Source organism: Narcine bancroftii, chromosome 2 (assembly GCF_036971445.1).
Source record: "Narcine bancroftii isolate sNarBan1 chromosome 2, sNarBan1.hap1, whole genome shotgun sequence".
NCBI classification, from domain to species: domain Eukaryota; kingdom Metazoa; phylum Chordata; class Chondrichthyes; order Torpediniformes; family Narcinidae; genus Narcine; species Narcine bancroftii.
Genome location: NC_091470.1, coordinates 105,242,041 through 105,259,037, shown reverse-complemented (window position 1 = coordinate 105,259,037; position 16,997 = coordinate 105,242,041). Strand labels below are relative to the sequence as shown.

Genomic DNA, 16,997 nt, shown 5'->3' with positions numbered 1-16,997 from the left:
TCCGTGAAAGAGAATGGGAGAGAGCCTCAGCTAATGTACACAAATGGAAGACTGGGGAGGAGCTCTCTTTCTGGGCCCCAGTTCGCTGTCCCAAGCAGAACAATGGCTGGAGGAAGTTGACTGGATAAAGGCTTAGCAAAGGTCCTTTCAAACACATATTACCCCCATGGAGGTTCTCATTCCGGCGCCAGCTGCTCTCCACCCCCCCATCCTACCCCTCCCTCCATTCACGCCTGCTACCAGGCAACGCAGCCAGTTCTCTCGACCCGGTTTTCTCCCTGAATTTCTCATTTCCTTACTTCCCGTCAGGTCACAAAAGTTGTGAAAGGTAAAAAGATACTTATTTGAAAGGGGCCGTGTAATGGGCTGGAAGCTGCTGCTCGTTTAACAAATCACCGGAGCTAAACAAAAGGTGCTTGGCACAGTTCCTGTTCCACAGTCGAGTGTCACTGCATCTCTTTTTATCATTGCCACAGGGTTCTACAATGAAAGAGGAGCCCTTTAGTCTGGGCTCCTTTCTTCGTGGAGGAGGTTGGCACCAGTGCCAACGTCTCGCTTGGTCAGCGAGGCTGACAAGCAGAAGCTCCTTGGCTGCCTCCACATCCAGAATCCACCACCCCCCCCCCCCCACCCCGCAGTTTGCGAGTGGCCATGGATTCTTCTTCTGCCCACCCTCACCTTTAATCCAAAGGTGGTTGGGTGGGGGGGGGGGGGGTTTCCAGTTATTCATTGAGCCACAGGGACAGGATCAAGGAGAGGGAATGCAAGTCGTTGGAGTGAAAACACCACAAACTCAGCAGGTCAAACTTTACATACCAAAGAGAGCCAACATAGCAGGCTTGAGCCCTTCCTCAAAATGTGGTCAGGCTCCCGAACAAAATGACAGGGAGCGAGGGGCAGGAGAGGAGGCCGGTCTCAAAGGCAGGAGGTGGATAAGGGAGGGTACTCCAGCAAGGAGGAGGAGGGGGAAATGACTGTGAATGGAGAGGGTAAGGGGTGAAGAGCTGAAGGAAAGAGAGATGGAGAAAGAGCGACAGAATGGGGAGCGGTCCAGCAGAAACCAGAGAAGTCAACGTTAATGCCATCAGGTTGGAGAGGGCCCAGACGGGAAAATCAGGTGTTCCTCCTCCAATTTTCAGGTGGCTTGGGTTTGACAGTACACAAGGCCATGGAGCATGGGAGGGGGGAGCAAAATTGAAACTGGGAGATCCCGGTTATTGATGCGGACAGAACTAAGGTGTGCAATGAAGCAGTCTCTTAGTCCCCAGCCACTCCGATGAAGAGAGGGCCATAATGGGAGCGCCGCACGTGGATATACCGTGAAAGTGTGGGTTCACTTGTAAAGGACTGTACAGGGCCCCAAATGGTAGGTCCGGGCACTTCCTCTCAGCTGCAGGGGATGGTGCCAAGGGGGCGATTAGTGGGAAGGGATGAGTGGACGAGGGAGTCACAGAGCAAGGAGTCCCTAGGGAAGATGGAGAGGGGGAAGAGGTGTCAGGTGGTGGGATTGGGTTGTAGGTGATGGAAATTATTGAGGATGTGTTGGATGCAGAGGCTGGTGGGATGGTAGGTGAGGACAAGGGTGAAAGGAGCACTGGCTCTCCTATAACAGCCTCAAATCCCAGAATAGGAGGTCTTGGGGGTTCCAAACTAAGTCACACTTGCAGGAGATCACCAGCATTGCAACTAACAAAACACAGGGCTCTGAGCCTTCTCCACTGGTCCCATGTCTGCCTTTGCCCAAGTGCAGGCTCCAGGGGATAAAGTCCTAGCCAAAGTTAGCTCCTCAAGCTTGGCTCTGTCTGCTGCGATAGCTCCCAGTGGCCACCCATTTCCAATTCTCCGCTGACATGTCTATTCATTCACTGAGCTCCTCAAGAGCTGGCCACTTTCTTCTCTGCCCTCTTTCAGCCTTAAAAGATTTCTCCTGTGGTGGAGGTGACCAGAGCCTCAGACAGAACTCCAGATACTCCACCATAGCAAAAACTATGAAAGTTAAAGGTTAACACATCAATCGTGCAAGCCATTAAATCATACAAAATGACAGCTCAAAAACAGGCCCTTTGGCCCATCTTGTCTGTGCTGAACAGTTAATCTGCCTAGTCCCACTGACCTGCACCCAGACCGTAGCCCTCCTCGCCCATTCCATTCACGTACCAATCCAATTTTGTTTTCTTAAACGTCAGTATGGAGCCCACATTCACTTTAGCTGACAGCTCGTTCCAAACTCTCACCATTCTCTGCGTGAAGATCCCCCCCATAACCTTTCACCTTTAACGAGTGTCCTCTAGTTCCTGTTTCACCCAACCCCAGTGGAAGAAGTCTGTTTGCATTTGGTCGATCTATACTAGTGGTTCTCACTTTTTCCTTCCACTCACATACCACCTTAAGTAATCCCTATGCCATCGGTGTTCTGTGGTTAGTAAGAGATTGCTCAAGGTGAGTGGAAAGAAAAAGTTTGAGAACCACTGTTTTAATCATCCCATATTGGCTCATTATGTGCATAGTTTCATAACTCCAAAGGAAATGGGCCAATGAGAATTCTTCTCAAGCAAAATATTTCAGTAATAATCGGGTCTAGAGCAGTGATTCTCAACCTTCCCTTCCCATTCACATCCCACCTTAGTAATCCCTTACCAATCACAAAGCACCGATGGCATAGGGATTACTTAAGGTGGAATGTGAGGTGGGGGAAAGGTTGAAAACCACTACTATAGATTCCCTACCGTCCTCCAACAAGTACCTGTATCGTGAAACACAAAAGTGTGCAGACGGTGTGATTCAGGAAAAACAGACATACTGGAGGAACTCAGCAGGTCTTGCAGCGTCCGTCGCTGCAGATATAACTGACGTTTCAAAGAGGGCTCGGGTGTGAAATGCTGGTTACATCTCTTCACCTCCTCTGGCTGCTGTGAGACCTGCCAAGTTCCTTCCAGATTTTCTGTGTACTTCCAACGAGTTATCATCCCAGGCTGCTCAATCTCTCCTCGTAAATTAACCCCTTCATTTTCAGAATCAACCTGGTGAACCTCCTCTGCACCACCTCCCAAGTCGGGACACCCTTCCTCAAGTAAGGAGGCCAGAAAGGCACGCAATACTCCAGGTGCGGTCTCGCCAGTACCTTGTCTAGTTGCAGCATGACCTCCCAGCACTCAAATTCAATCCCTCCAGCGATGAAGGCCAACATTCCATTTGCCTTCTTGATTACCAGTTGCACCTGCAAACCAACCATTTGCGATTCATGTACAAACTCCCCCAGGTCTCTCTGCACAACAGCACGCTGTATTTTTTTCCCCACCTTTGAATCAACAGTCCGATTTACTATTTTTCCTTCCAAAAATGAACGGCCTCTGCCCACTTAACCCATCTACATCTCTCTGTGGACTAGAATATCGAACTCCACAGCACAGTATGAGCCCTTCAGCCGGCAGTGCTGTGCCGACCCAAAATCCAATTATCTGGAATTTCCCTACATCACCACCTATTTTTCTCAGTTCCAAGTACCTCTCTAACTATCTCTCAGAAGATCCTATTGTACCTGCCTCTTACATAATTTCCCTCCCACCTTCCCCCCCCACCCCGTACTTATTCCCAACCTGCCCCGCCACTCTATCACATCTGATTTACTGATGAAGATTGGGGGGGGGGGGGGGGGGTGGTGGGTTTAAATAGAGGTCAATGTTAATGTCACCCCCATCTCCTTTCTCCAAACTCTCTCTCTCTCTTTTCACAGGACCAAAATCAATTCTCACGGTTCCTCTCATCATATCCAATTAACACCTTTTGTCCATTGATCTGCACTCCCCTCCCATTCAGACGCCTGCCCTTTGCTTACAGCTTGAAGAAGGGCTCAGGCCAGAAACATCAGTAATGTATATGTGAGAACCAGCTGAGTTCCTTGAGCATTTACTGTGTGCTTTTAAACCGAAATCTCAGCGGCTGCACACGTCGGTGTTTCACTCGGCAACAACAGAGCCTCACCCACGATGGGCAGAATGGTCTCCATGTCCCGGCAATACTCCATGAGATCGGAGCACAGAGGATTCATCCCTTTCTAATCCCGGAGTGGACTGCACCAGGCTGGTCTGCGTGTCGGCGGAAAAGATAAAGTTGGTCTCCTCGTTGCTGCCGTCTCCTTGGAAACGGCAGAGAGAGCAACATCCTGCTGCCAAACGTGCTCCTGGTCTGCCTCTGTGCCAGAGCTTTCACCTCAAAACAGAGCCATCCTGAAGGAGCAAAGGATCCGCCCAACTTGGCATCCATCTACAAGGAAAATGACCGGATAGTCTCCACCAGGTTACCACATCTGCTCATTCACATACAGCTCCTGGAGTAAATCCATACCGATACCTCACAAGGTTCAAGAACCTTTTTACTGGCTTTCTAGACTTAATAAGCAAAGGGATTATCTGGTATACCCATTGCTGGCATGGGGCTGGGCCTGGATATTGCAACAGAGTTCAGACAGGGAAAGCTCACACCAACCTCTCTTCTGACAACTTAAACATCATGTTCCCTTTCCTCTGTTAAGAAGGGCTCAAAGAATTATTAAATATTCTTGGCATTCACCACCCAGTATCTTTGACCTGCTTTGTTCAGGAGCTTCAAAATCAGAACTGCCAGGCCAGGAATAGCTTCTTCCCACAGAGTGTGAGATTAAAGAACAGTGTCCTGTAACTGGGTAAGTCATCCCAAGATGGGTGTGTGCATGTGTGAAGGAGAGAAAACTGAAAATGCCCAAATGCAAAGGGACCTAGGAGAGCCTGAAGGTAAACTTGCAGGTAGAGTCGGTGGTGAAGAAGGCAGATGCGATGTTGGCGTTCATTTCAAGAGGAATAGAAGAGCAGGGATGTGATGTCGGGGCTTTACGAAGCACTGGTGAGACCTCACTCAGAGTATTGTGAACAGTTTTGGGCTCCTCATTTAAGAAAGGATGTGCTCACGTCGGTTCACAAGAATGATTCCTGGAATGAAAGGGTTATCATACGAGGAGCATCTGACAGCTCTTGGCCTGCATTCATTGGAATTTAGGAGACTGAGAGGGGATCTCATGGAAACATTGTGAATGTTGAATGGATAGAGTAGATGTAGAAAGGTTGTTTCCCATGGGTGGGAGAATCTAGGATGAGAGGGCTCAACTTCAGGATTGAAGGGCATCTCCTTGGAACAGAGATGTTGAGGAATTTCTTGAGCTAGAGGGCAGTAAATCTGTGGAATGTGTTGTCACAAGTGGCTGTGTGCTTAAAGCAGAGATTGAAAGGTTCTTGATGAGCCAGGTCATCAAAGGTTATGGGGGCGGGGGCCGGCAATGGGGCTCATTAAAAACACATAACTGTGTGGCCAGGCATAATCACAAAGCTATCTACAAGTTTGTCAATGACATCACAGTTGTCAGCAGAATTACAAACAGCAATGAGGAAGTAGAGAGTTCAAGGAAGTAGAGAGTTCATCTCGTTGAATGGTTCAACGACAACAACCTTAAACACAACGTCAGCAAAACCAAATAAATGATTATGGACTTCAGGAGGAAGTCCATGGGAACATAACCCAGTCCTCATCAAGAGCTCAGTAGTGGAGAGGGTCAAGAACTTCAAATTCCTGGGTGTCAACGCCTCAGAGGATCTGCCCTGGAGCCTCCAGGTTGATGCAATCACAAAGACGGCTCGCCAGCAGCTATACTTTATAAAGTGTCTGAGGAGATTCGGTACATCACCGAAGAGGCTCTCGTAAACTTCTACAGGTGATCGTGGAGAGCATTCTGGGTGGTATATCAATGCTGGTATGGAGGCCCCAACTCTCAGACAAGAATAAACTCTAGAGCAGGGGTGTCAAACTCAAATTCACGGAGGGCCAAAATTAAAAACTTGGACTAAGTCGAGGGCCGAACTAAATATTTATGGAAATTTTTCAACAACATCTGCATGTTTTCTCTTCTTTCAACATATGTAATGTTAAACTTTAGGAGGATAATGTTACAGGTCAGGAGTAGGTAGCTCAAGTTCACCTTTGCTTGACCTGAGGGAAACATATTTGGTCCCTGTGGAGATGTAGTCAGCATTCACAAGCTGTGTCCATTTTGGCCTGCATCAGGACTCACCATTTCCTGCTCGCTCCTCAGGCTCTAGGCCTCTATTCGACCCACCATCCCTCTACCTGACTAGTCCTTTACCCAACCTCTACTCACCCCTCACTCTGCCTCTACCCACCCCATCCTATACACGCCCCTCTACTGTCTCTCCCCTCAACCTGTTTCTCCCCTCTTCCCGTCTCTCACCCTCTAATCACCCCTCCCCTACTCGCCCTGCCCCTCCCCTTTTACCTCTTCCCTATCCACCCCTCCTACTCATCCCTCCCTCTAACTGCCCCTTGCACCACCATAACTTCCCCTGCCCCCATTACTCCTCACCTACACCCTCTGCCCACCCCTGGTTACCCACCCACTCAGGCCCAGGGGTGCTGCCGATCAGCCTTTGCAGACAGCCACCATCTCTCTTCACGTGCAGGGCCGAACCAGCCGTCCCTGGGGTCCGTGCGGGTGCAAGCGCTGAAGGCCGTGGCGAAAGGAGAAGTGCGCTTGCGCTGTGGAAGGGCGTCCGGTGCCAGTCGCGCAGGGCTCGCGCTGCCCGGGGGCCGTGTGCAGCCTGCCATGCCCGTCGCGGCGACAGGAAATCACAGGCGCTCGCCATATCCGCCGCACCGCTCGACAGGTTGGAGAAGTGACTGGTTGTGCGGGGAGCCTTCCAACCGGCTTGCCGGCTGATGACATCGACAGACTTCTCATGTTACAATTTCTCGTGTTACAATGGGGAAGGATGTGCAATGAAGGGGGAGGATGGTGGGGGTGACATTACCAAAAAAACAGCATCGGCTCTCGCTGCAGGGTGGGCCACCTCTAATACATTTTTGAAATGATCTTGCGGGCCAAATATAATTAGATCGCGGGCCAAATTTGGCCCATGGGCCAGAGTTGACATGTGTGCTCTAGAGGGTTGTTAACTCGGTCTGCGACATCACAGGCACCAGACCTCACTCTATCGAGGACATCTACATGAGGCGGTGTCTTAAAAAAGCAGCCTCTATCCTCAAAGACCCCCCCCCCCCCCACCACCCAGGCCATGCCCTCTTCACTCAACTACCATCAGGGGAAAGTTATAGGAACCTGAAGATGAGCACTCAGCGGCACAAGGACGGCTTCTTCCCCTCCGCCATCCTGAATGATCAAAGAATTGAGGACATTGCCTTACTTTTCAAGCACAATTATAGATATTATTTTACAGTGATGTTGGAAGATGGTTATAACATGAACGATTGCTCTATGATGCTGCCATAAAACACCGAATGTCATGACGCTCACGACAATAAATCCTGGGAAAAGCTCATGATTGAATGTGGAGCAGACTTGATGGGCTGAATGGCCTATTTCTGCTCCTACATCTTCTGGGGCCAGAAGTGTTTCAGATTTTAGAATGCGTTGAGGTCACCAAGCAGTGCAGTAACATCAGCAGTGAAACGACTTCGAACGGCAGAGTTCAGTCTCCACCAACGATGCTGCGTTTTGCAGTCTCCAAGGAGACAAACTTCATCCTTTCAAGAAACATATCGAGCAGCCAGATGCAGTTCACCCACGGTTCAGAGTGGGCTGAATCCTCTGTGCTCCGATCTGTGGTGGAACTGCAGGACATTGCCGAGGAGAGAGAGGGAGAGAGGAGACCCTTCAGCCCATCACAGATTAGGCTTTGCTGTTGTGGTTCAGAGGATACGTCACAACGTCGTAGAGCAGGGAAACAGGCCATTCAACCCAGCGTGACCATGTTGACCCTCAGAAACCCACCTAAGCTAATCCTATTTTCCAACAGTTGGCCCATACCCTGACCTGACCTGGGCACTCCCCAAAAAATGTCAGTGACCCTCTTTACTCCACAAGGTGTTCCAGGTACTCGCCTCTCAGATCCCCGCTCAGTTTAGTCTCCCTGGCCCCATGTGCTCTTTTTTATTCATCTTTGATCTGGGAAAGGTTTTCCTGCAGTCTTGCCGACGACACCACGGTTGTCGGCAGAATCACAAACGGCAATGGTGGAAGCGTACAGGAGTGAGATGGGTCAGCTGGTTGAGTGGTGGAACACCAACAACCTTGCACTCAATGTGAGCAAAACCAAGGAATTGATTGTGGAAATCAGGAGAACATGTACCAGTCATCATCCTGGGGGGGTGGGGAAAGAAAGAAAATAAATAAATCAGTCAGCAGTGGTGAGGTTCAAGAACTTCAAATTCCTGGGGGTCAACTTCTCTATGGATCAATCCTGGGGCCTCCATGTTGATGCATTCTCAAAGAAGGCTCACCAGGGGCTGTACCTTGCGAAGAGTCTTGGAAATTTCTTCAGGTGTATTATGGAGAGCATTCTGTCTGAATGTATCATTGTCTGGTATGGAAGGGCCAATGTACAGGACAGGAAAAAAACCTCAAAGTATTTAACTCGGCCACTGACATTACAGCCACCAATCTTCATTCCATTGAGGTCGTCCACAAGAGGTGGTGCCTTAAGAAGGCAGCCTCTATCCTCAAGGACCCCCCCCCCTCCATAACCCAGGCCAGGCCCTCTGCACTCTACTACCATCGGTAAGGAGGTACAGGAGCCTGAAGGTGAATACCCCGGCCGCACAAGGACAGCTCTTCCCCTCCGCCATCAGATTCCTGAACGGACAATGAACCCAGACATGACTTCACTTTTACTATTGCTTATTTTTGAAATGTAATTTATAGCAATATTGGCAGTGAGATACTGCTGCAAAACGAGAAATTTGTGACACGTACATGAAAATAAATTCCAATACTTACTCCGTGATAGGGAATCCCTCTGCTCTCTTCTGCCAAAGAGGGTGGTGGAAATGGAGTCGCTGAGAGCATTTAAGAAGGGCCAGGCTAAGCACTTGAACCATCATCACAGGCCAAGTGCTGGAGATGGGACCAGAACAGCATCCGTGATGGATTTCCTCTGCTGGTATCACATCTTAGGACCACCTGACCAGAATGGTAAACTCTTGGGTCTCAATAGAGGGTCCTGACCGGAAAGGTTGCTTGAACATTTCTCTCCAGTGGCATCACCAAGGTTGGTGTCACCCAGTGCGGTAACTCATGTGTCACACGCCCCCCCCGCCCCCCCCCCCCATACCAGACCACACAAAATCTTTAGTAATTTTTTTTGTACTAATGTTACTGTACATTGTAATTCCCATACATCACTGAATGTAATGGCAAGAGTTGTGAGATAAGCAACTAGCAAAATTTAAATTATACCTTTAAATTACAATAGTCAATGGAGTGAAGATTGGTGGCTGTAATGTCAGTGGCCGAGTTAAATACTTTTGAGGTTTTTTTCCTGTCCTGTGCATTGGCCCTTCCATACCAGACAATGATACATTCAGACAGAATGCTCTCCATAATACACCTGAAGAAATTTCCAAGACTCTTCGCAAGGCACAACCTAAATCTATTTAGAAATACTAATGACCACACTATTGTAGCTAAAGCAACAGAAAAAACTGACAAAAGCAGCGGCAATAAAAAACCCAGCAGCAACAAAAAAAAACAACAGCACGTGTTTGTCGCGCGTGCAGACAAAACCACGTGATTGAAATCCTCATTGCCACTCGGTAATAATGACAGCTCTGACAGAGCGCAGTAGAACATTCAGACAGTAAATGAGCGCAGAGTTTTAGCCTTGTAGGTCTATTGATAGATGAATGCTGGGTTTACAAAATGGTTTTGTTGTTATAACTAATGACAGGGACATTTTATTAAACAAAATAATAAATTTCTGCTAAAACACAGCACAAAATTTAATTTTTTTTAATATAGTCAGTTGTTTTGGTGTCACCCCCTCTGATGGTGTCACCCAGTGCGGTCCGCACCCTCCCTCCCCCCCCCAGTTACCCCAGTGTCTGCAGCATCAGCTGTTCTCGTGCTTTTCCAAACTCTGAGGTGAATCACTCATTCGAGGGGCAGCTGTTAGTGGGTTCCTAGCACACAGTAGCACGATCGAGCCTACAACCTTCTGCTCCAGAGGCAAGAGCAGGCAACAGCCAAAGGCTCTGGTACTCAAAGGGACTGGAGGAACTCAGCGGGGCTCACAGCATCCATAGGAGGTAAAGCTCTATAGGCAATGTTTTGGGCCAGAGCCCTTCCTCAAGGGTATCCTATGGATGCCGCAGGACCTTTACTACAATCACATTGTCTGCAGACACTCCCTAGTAATCAATGCTCCACACTAGTCACAATCTGAGGCCTTGGGCATTAAAACATCTTAACACCTGCCTGACCAACCAAAACATTCACAGGACCGCAACTTTAGTTGAATGAAAATTCAGACACTCCAGGCTATTTGATTGTTTGTGGTAGAGTGACTGCTTTGGGAGCTAAGTGGCGAACCTCACATTCCAAGCAACCTGGGATCAATCCTGACCTCGGGTACGGTATCTGTGGAGCTTGCATGTTCTCTCTGTCACTGCAGGTACTCTGGGTCGCCTCCCCCACCACAAAGGCATTTGGGTTGATGGGTTAATTGCCCCAAGTGTAGGTGACTTCTAGAATCTGATGGGGGGGGGGTTGGGGGAGTTCTTGGAAATACAAAGGTGGGGGGAAGCTATAGGAAAAATGTGTTTTTCCATTTCTCAGTTAAGGTTGTGGGCTTTGCAAACGCACATTTCTAATTACTCTTGGAAAAGTGCTCACGAGTTGCTTTCTTGGGATTACAACATTCGAACAGAGTACAGGCCCTTCAGTCCATGAAGTTGTGCTGACCCATGTAAACCTACTCCTCAACAATCCAGTTTTCTTTCCCCCCCCCACCCAATCCCCATAACCCTCTTACATCTGTGTGCCCGTCCAAGAGCCTTCTGAACGTCCCTATTGTACCAGCCTCCACCACCACCATCGGCAATGCATTTCAGGCACCCACCACCCTGAGTTTATCTGACATCTCCCCTCAACATTACTTTGCTCACCTTAAATAGATGTTTTCGGGTATTTGCCCTCGTTGCCCCGGGGAAAAAAAGTGTTAGTGTCCACCCAATCTAAGCCCCTCAATCTTGTAAGTACTGTATATTGCTACATGTAAACTGGGCTTCCGAAAAATTTTTTTTTTGTTATACCCAACTACAGGTACATTTAATCTCACCTTTCGCCACTCCAAAGGGGAAAACCCAAGCTCTGTTAACCTTGCATTTGTTTCCTGGCCTCCTACATTGTAGGAGAATATAGTGACCAATTTAGGAGCCAGAGATCGTGGTAGAGAGAACATTCTCTAGTTAAAAAAGGCAGTGAATTATACAGCCTAGGTTTCACACTGAAGCTCTGACAAGCAGGTGAATTCATTACAATTTAACGTCATTCTCATCGATAGACATCGTGAAAAATTAAATACTGTGTAACCAGTGTCAAAATCTCTAGTGGTGATCCACAAACATCCCATGAACCGGGAAGCTAAGGATTTTAAGTCAACCTGCTGTGTACCCATCAGCCACGTGCTGGGAAGAGCGGCAAGACTGACATTTGGGAGCCTCCCAGCTGCAGAGGACCATTCCCGGAATTCCGCTGCAGCCCGCGAGGGCAGGCTGGCTGACGATTGTCACCTGCGAGAATGCGGACAGGTCCGAGAGAGGGAGAAACACCGCAGTTTGTTAACTTTACTCCAAGGGGGCTGCCCTACAGAGGACATGATGGAGCTTACCTAATGTGGCAGAGCTGATCCAACACGCAGCCTAGTTTATTCCCGCACTCCTTATTCGGTCCTGGGACAAATCTTTCTGACCTGTAATGTGAATGAGGGAAATCTTTCTCATCCCAGGATAGAAACAGTTGCTTTCCCTCCACCCCAACACAAACTCAGAGGTGTATTTAAGGACTCATACTTTGCAGCTTATTTATTATTGAGTATTTATTTTCTGTATTGCACAGTTTTAAATTTTTTAAATTTGGACACACAGCACTGTAACAGACTCTTTCAGACCATGAGCCCATGGCACCCAATTTACACCCCATTAACCTACACCCCCAGTACGTTTTGAATGGTCGGTGGAGCCCCTGAGGAAAACCCATACAGATACGGGGAGAATGTACAAACTCCTTACAGACAGTACGGGATTCGAACCCCAGCCTGGTCCCAATCGCTGGCGCTGTAAAGGTGTTGCACCAACCGCTAGGCTGACTGCATCATCCTTAGTTTGTGTGCACCCTTTTTTTGCTTGTATTTCTCCCTTTTGTTGACATTTCTTAAGTACAGTTTTTCTTTTGTACTACTGATAAGTAGAAATTCTGACTGGCCGGCAGGAAGAGCAGCACGGTTCACGTAGTGGAACACTCTTACAGCATCAGCGATCGGGATTAGAATCCGGCACTGTCAGTAAGGCCATTCTCCTCATGTCAGCACGTGTTTCCTCCGGGCGCTCCGATTTCTTCGCACCCTCCAAAACCTATGGGAGGGGGGTTGTAGTTTAATTGGGGTATTTGGACAGCAAGGACTTGTGGGTCTAAGGGCCTGTGACCATGCTGTACGTCTGTTGGAGGACGTCATTTGGCCTGCCAGATGTGACAGCCAAATGATGCACCTCAAGTCCACATTTCCAGCCATTCCCCACCTCTGAAAAATCTGTTCACCTTGAATATAGTCAACACTGGAGCAGTCCCAGTTAGTAGGGCAAAGATCTCCAGTTCTCTATGCAGGGAGATCTCTTCATCTCAATCCTCAACTGAGAATACAAGATGACTGGAAGTCCAATAGCATGATAACAACAATGTCTCAGCATCAATAAGGAGATCATTGACTTCAAGGGAGGGGGAAGTCCATGTCAATGGCGGTGAAGTGTAAGAGTAGATTGCTTCAAGTTCTTAGTAATAAACATATCCAGTGACCTGACCTGGGACAAGCACATTAACACTGGCAGGTAGGTGCCTTAACTTCCTTAGAAGCGCAAGGAAGTTTGGGATGTTCCTCAACAACTTCTGCAGGGGCGCCATCGATAGCAGGCTCGTTGGATACACCATAGTGAGGGGGCCGGGAGAAGCCAATAGAAGTTGGCGCTTTTACAGCTCAGAACATCATGCAAACCTCCCTCCCCCTCCACAGACTCCAAGTTCATCTCCCTCTGCCTACGGAAGGCTGCCAAAACACTAACAGCTCCGTCACACCCAGGCACGCTTTCTTCGCCCTCCTCCCGCAGAGAGAAGGCTCAAGAATGTGAAAGACAGGCTTAAAGAGAATTTCTTCCCTGCAGCCATCATGCTCCTGAATGATCCCCACAACAGTGTTTTTACACTGTCCTTGCTTGGTCCTTTTCATTGATTATAATCGTATACTCTGTAACTTGTGCTCTTTACATGGCTGTATGAATGTTAGAGATAACCTGCTAGTCTGCTCGCAAAAGAATCCTTCTCATTGTGTGGTAAATATATCTTTTTTGTAACTTAGACACAGCACAGTAACAGACCATTTCACCCCACGAGTCTGTGCTGCCCAATTTACACCCAATTAACCTGCACCCCTAGTACATTTCGAATGGTGGGAGGAAACCGGAGCCTCTGACAATATAAATGGTAACCTGCTGGCTCTCAGTAAGGACACTGCTTGTGTGACAGCTAGAATGAAGCTGGGCGCACAAGCCTGTGGCTCGCAGACATGTCAGAAATCGAATCTGCATTGATTTTCTGCTCCAACACACACACTGTGGTCCCTCTGGCTCCACTGACAATCAGGAGACAGAATGCACAGCCCGGACACAGTGTGGCTAGCACTCCACTGACAAGAGCCCATACTCGAACCATCAACCCTGGCGGGTAACACCTTCCCCAGATACCTCCTACTTCTACAAACCCTCGGCGTGGAAATACGGATTCCCGAGACTGTTGACGCAGGTAAACAGGATGGTGAAAAGCAGTTTGGCACCCTTGTCTTCGCTGGTCAGAGCACTGAGCTGGGATGTCACGGAATGGACCTGCAGAACACTAGCGAGACCTGCACTACTGTGCACTGTCTTGAGCAAGCCCAGTTCATGGATAGAGAGTCAGAAGATAGAAAGGCTACAGTAAAGATTCACACAAATATTTAAGGGACAAGAGGACTTTAATAACAGTGATTCACCAGGCTGATACCTGGAATGGCAGGAATGACTTATGAGGAAAGATTGCGCAAATTGGGATTGTACTCGCTGGAGTTTAGAAGATTGAGAGGGGATCTCATAGAGACATATAAAATTCTGGCAGGACTGAACAGAATGGATGCAGATGGGATGTTTCCAAGGATGGGAAAATCCAGAACCCGGGGCCATGGTTTGAGGATAATAGGCAAACCATTTAGGACCGAGATGAGGAGGAATTTCTTGACCCAGAGGGTGGTGAATCTGTGGAATTCATTGCCACAGAGGGCAGTAGAGGCAGGTTCATTCAATATATTTAAGAGGGAATTAGATCTATTTCTTCAGTATAAGGGTATTAAAGGTTACGGAGAGAAGGCGGGGACGGGGTACTGAACTTTAAGATCAGCCATGATCTTGCTGAATGGCAGAGCAGGCTCGAAGGGTCGAGTGACCTACTCCTGCTCCTATCTTCTATGTTTCTATGAGGGACTGGATAGGGTTAACTTACTCCATATCTCTCTACAACAGTGGTCTTATTTCCACACACAGACCACCTTAAGTAATCCCTATGCCATCAGTGCACTGTGATTTATAATGGATTGCTTAAGGTGGGATGTGGGTGGGAAGGGAAGGTTGAGAATCACTGCTCCAGACCCAATTGCTACTGAAGTATTTTGCGCGAGAAAATTTGTCATTGGCCCATTTCCTTTGGAGTTATGAAACCGTGCACATAACGAGTCAATTAGAGACAGTTAAAACAGTGGTTTTCAACCTTTTTCTTTCCACCCATATCCCACCTTAAGCAATTCCTTACTAATCACAGAGCACCAATGGCATAGTCATAGCACAGTGGGCTGTGCGTGGAAAGAAAAAATGTTTTGAAAACCACTGCTCTAGAGCATAGGAGATTGAGGAGGGATCTTCTAGAGCAACCTTTTTCTTTCCATGCACATCCCACTTTAAGTAATCCCCCTGCCATCAGTGCTCTGTGATTAGTAAAGGATTGCTGAAGGTGGGATGTGAGTGGGCAGGGGGAGGAGAACAGGCCAACATGGTGGACATGGTTAGGAGGGAATGAGAGAAATGCTGGGAATTGGGACGGGGTAGCTCTGAGATGTAGGGATAGGGAAAGGAAGAGAGCGTGGGTAAGGGGGGGAGGGGGGGAAAACACTAATGGAAACGGGAGAATCAATGTTAATGCCATCTGGTTGGAGAGTGCCCAGATGGAAGCATGAAGTGTTGCTCCTCCGATTTGCAGTGGTCTCAGCCCCAGGCCATGGGCAGACCGGTTGGTGTGGGAACAAGGTGTGGAATGGAAATGGAGGGCTTTCACTGTGGGAATGGGAACTCCATCCGTCCCAGGAACAAGGCTTCCCCCAGCCCAAGTCAAACATTGTATGGCCAACAGCAGAGGGGGGGCTGAGCGATTGGAAACTACAGTAAGGAGTCTGCACACTCTCTCTCCAGGCCTGGGTGGGTTTCCTCCAGGTTTCCACTCCCATTCGTATAGGGCTCGTAGGTGAATTTGGGTGGCACTGCCTCGTGGGCCAGAAGGGCCTGTTACAGTGCTGCATTTGTAAACGCAAATTTAAAACAAATTAAATCCCCTTCCCCCACCCACCTCCCCCCACCCCCTCCACCCCGACATCTGCAAACTCTCATCAAGCCCTGCACAAACTCCAGTCATTCGCCCTTAAAAAGGAGCGGGCACTTTCTTATCGGAGAGAAAGCAAATATACCTTACCATAAAAAACACAGCGCTGGAGAAACTCAGCAGTGCAGCTAAGATAAAGATACATAACCAATGTTTCGGGCTTGAGCCCTTCATCAAGGTAGCAATAAAATGTGGGCAGAAGTAAAACGACAATCTGTAGACACCATGGTTGAAGTAAAAAAAAAACACAAAATGCTGGAGAAACTCAGCAGGTCAAGCAGCGTCTTTTAAAAATACAGAACCGACATTTCAGGCTCGATCAAGGTTTCACCAGCATTGTGTTTTCCCTTCAGTCACAGTGTCAACAGATGTTCATGTTTTACTTTTATACTGGAGAAGCTGGAAATTCCAAATTAAATTTAAAAACCCCCACGTTCCATACCACAGAGTGTCTTAAAGCATTTGCCAGTACTCCTACCCACGAGCCAAGGTACATGGAGGATAAAAATCGCAGCGGAGTTTGTGCCACTTACACCCAGACCTTCTCCAGGGGTTGGGAAGTGACTTTGGAAATGCATAGGCTGGTGTTGGAATTCAGAGGGGCTTGGTACTTTGGAGACAGTGGTGGGGTTAATGGATTCCTTCAGCAGTGGTTCACACACAAGTAGATGCAAGGGGATACAAGCAAACAAAAAATATCCAGAGACTACAAAAAAAACCAAAAGAATAAAGCAGCCTCTCCTACCAGAAACACTTTACTCACAGAGAACAGGGAGAAGAGGCTAAGTCACTGCTTCATCAGGTTCAGATACATCCAGTCGCTGCAGGCTGTACGCAGCGGGAAATGCTTGCCAACCAATCTCTTTCTTGGCGCACAGGTCCCGATTGACTACCTCTCACTGTTTCTCATCCCTATCCTGCCCATATGCCAGGTTGCCACCCCTCTCGAGCAACCACAGCGGGCTCCTGGCATCTGATCTCTCTAGGTTTAAAAGTAACTCCACCCCCTTACAGCCCTGACTGAAACAATTGCAGCACATTGCTCTCTCCCGTAAACAGCCATAACTTGGAGCATGACAGTACTGTTCAAGCCCTCTGGCCCACGGTGTCTTTCTGACCTGAACGCTACATGAATATTTTTTTTTAAAATAAATCACATACACCACAGTAGCAGGCCCCGAGAGGCTATGCTGTCCAATTAAGCTGCCTTTCTCCA

General features: G+C 48.3%; 1 protein-coding gene across 5 annotated transcripts in view; it reads right to left on the bottom strand.

Moving 5' to 3' along the window:
- Positions 1–16,997, bottom strand: part of LOC138754069 (fibroblast growth factor receptor 1-like) — a 167,811-nt gene that overhangs the window by 136,956 nt on the left and 13,858 nt on the right. For 4 of the 5 annotated variants that reach the window (XM_069917822.1, XM_069917825.1, XM_069917824.1 and 1 more), the window contains exon 2: positions 11,727–11,807. The exons of the other annotated variant lie outside the window; for it this stretch is intronic. The gene's annotated coding sequence lies outside the window, so the exon portion shown is untranslated. The remainder of the gene's footprint in view (positions 1–11,726; positions 11,808–16,997) is intronic. 5 annotated transcript variants of the gene reach the window in all.